Here is a 2,854-nt window from a genome sequence, read left to right on the forward strand (position 1 = left end):
CCTTTGTTGTCTACCCATGTCCTTTCAGAGATGTATGCATCTTGGGCTTTTCTTCTTTTCTTTTCTTATATTTTAGAATTTGAATCAAATGACACTTCTTTGAAGCTCCTTCCTCGTCATTCTGACTAGTAACCACATCTCTTCCAGTTGATGGTCCTTATTTATCCCCAAAGTGTTTTGTTTTTCTTTATAGAAAATTTCACTCCCACTTCTCTCTTATATTTAGTTTTCTTAATTCAGCACTGGAATGTGGACTTGGTTAGGCCAAGAACTTCATCTGTCTCAGCCACTGACTAGTTTCTCTACTTAGAGTTGTGCAATTGTCTTACAGTTGAAGCCAAACATTATCATTTGACTGAATGGAATCTAGAAGACAGATTACCATTTTTATTGGAAATAAGTTTGGCTAGTTCTAAAGCAATCTCCAAGATCAATATGTCTTTTGGATGCACTAAGTCATAAAGTTTTGAAAATGAAATCTAGAATGCAGAAAAAATTTGGCTTCAATCAATAGTTGTCCCTTGGGCCTTGGGTTATAGTGGTTTTTTTTTTTTCCTGTTTGGTTTGCTTTTTGCTTTTTTTAAAAATAATTTTATTTTTCTTGGATATTTTATGTATTTACATTTCAAAAGTTATCCCCTTTCCTCCCTCTCCTGTATCACCTCCCCCTTCCCCCTGCCTTTATGAGGATGCTCCCACTCCCACCCACACCCACCTCAATGCCATGGCATTCCCCTACATTGGGGAAATGAGACCTCACAGGACCAAGGGATTTACTTCCTATTGATGCCAGTTAATTCTATCCTCTACTACATATGCAGCTGGAGTCATGGGTCCCTCTATGTATACTCATTCGCTGGTGGTTTAGTCCCTGGGATCTCTGGTGGGGTTTGGTTGGCTGATATTGTTGTTCTTCCTATGGTGTTGCAAATCCCTTCTGCTCCTTCAGTTTTTTCTTTAACTACTCCATTGGGATCCCCTTGTTCAGTCCAATGGTTAGCTGCAACCATCCTCATCTGTGTCAGTAGGTCTCTTGGCAGAACCTCTCAGGAGACACCCATATCCAGCTCCTGTCAGCAAGAACTTCTTAGCAACAGCAATAGTGTGTTTTTTGCTCTTTTTAAAAAAAATATTCTTTTGTGAGTCTAGCCATGGACTGAACACCGAGAAAAAAATGAAAGAAGTGTTTGAAATAGAGCTCACCTTATAATAGTAAATAGCTCAGTTTTGAAAACTAACAAATGTACCAATGTACAGGCGTTCTTCCACCAACACACAAAAGGACTTGAGTAGGATGACTGAAGTAAAGTGCAAACAAGAGTAGTAACAAAAATGACTGGATTAGTTTAAATGTTAAGAATGAACTCATTTTTATCTCCCAGCCTGAATACATAGGGATACGCTACTATTTTATTTATATACCTTCTTAGTTTTTACTTTCTATTACTTTAAAAATTAAAATGAAAAAGAATAACACACTGTCCTAAATCCTCTAAATAAATATTCAATTCTTATGATGACAAGATGTGTTTGCAAACATTTTCCTCATCTTTAAGAACAGGAAATTTAGACTCACATGGTAACTTGCCCAAGACTATAGTCATCAAGTAGAAAAACACTCCACCAAAGTCTGTGTTTGAAATCATCACACTTGTTAGGTAACATTTGGATATATGATAATACTTTGGACATATTTAATCAAGTTCAGGATTGTTTCAAAGCTAAATTAGACTAGTAAATTAACTTGAGCTAGGAACACAATGTGAACAAATTCTATCCATTAAAAAAATTAAAATGAATTTGTTAGGTTAAGCCTGTGCAATAGAAACATCTGGAATATTCTCAGTCAACATCTAGTTATATCTAAAGTAACCAAATTTCTATGTCTACAGAATTAGGCTTGCTCATGTCAGGGAAGAACATCAATAGTTTTAATATGTACCCTTCTGCTGAAATACATATCCATGAATAGTCTCACAGCTTCTTAATCAGAGTGTGTCTTTTTATCTTCTCCTTCCTCTACACTTCACTAATTTTTTTTTCTTTAACTCTCCAAAATCGAGAGTCTAAGATATGCCACATATGTCTCGAGATCCTCATTCATTTTATACATATTTGGGAACCATTTAATACATATCTGGAGAATTGCACAATCTTGATTAAAATGTACACACTTGTATGGAGTTCAGGCATATTACTTTGAGAAACAAACATGAAATACTGTTATTATTTTAGTGCTTTCCAGCATTATGTTATTCTGGCATTTCCAAGAACCACAGCTTTTTCAAAGGGAGTCTGAACTCAGCAATACTTATGATGATATCATGCTAGACAAAGCCTAAGATGATCTAGGTGATGCTCTTTTTTTTTTTTTTGGTTAAGTTTTGTCAAGACAAGTCTAGAGACTCATGGGAAGTCAGAATCTTAATTGAGGAATTGATTCCATCAGATTGGTCCATGTTTATGTCTATGGGATAATTTTCTTGACTTCTGTCTGACAGAGGAGGGCCTTGTCTACTGTGGGCAGTGCCACTCATGGACAGGTGAGCCCGGGTTAGGTAAGGTAGCCAAGCAAACCAGTAGATGCGAGCTAGTAAGCAGCATTCTGTTATGATCTCTTCCTGAGTTCCTGCCTCTAGTTTCCTGTTTTGTGCTCCTGCCCTGGCTTCTCTCAATAATCAACTGTAGCCTATAAGCCAAATAAACCATTTCCTCTGCAAGTTGTTTTTGCTAATGGCATTTATCATGGCAATAGAAAAGCCAGCTAGGGTATACTCTTATCTTCAGAGTTCCAAGTGGGGGAACTTTACTCATTGAGAGGAATTGCTTGTTGCTAATGCCACGGGAGAGTTAT

Source organism: Rattus norvegicus, chromosome 7, assembly GCF_021556685.1.
Source record: "Rattus norvegicus strain SHRSP/BbbUtx chromosome 7, alternate assembly SHRSP_T2T, whole genome shotgun sequence".
Taxonomy (NCBI): domain Eukaryota; kingdom Metazoa; phylum Chordata; class Mammalia; order Rodentia; family Muridae; genus Rattus; species Rattus norvegicus.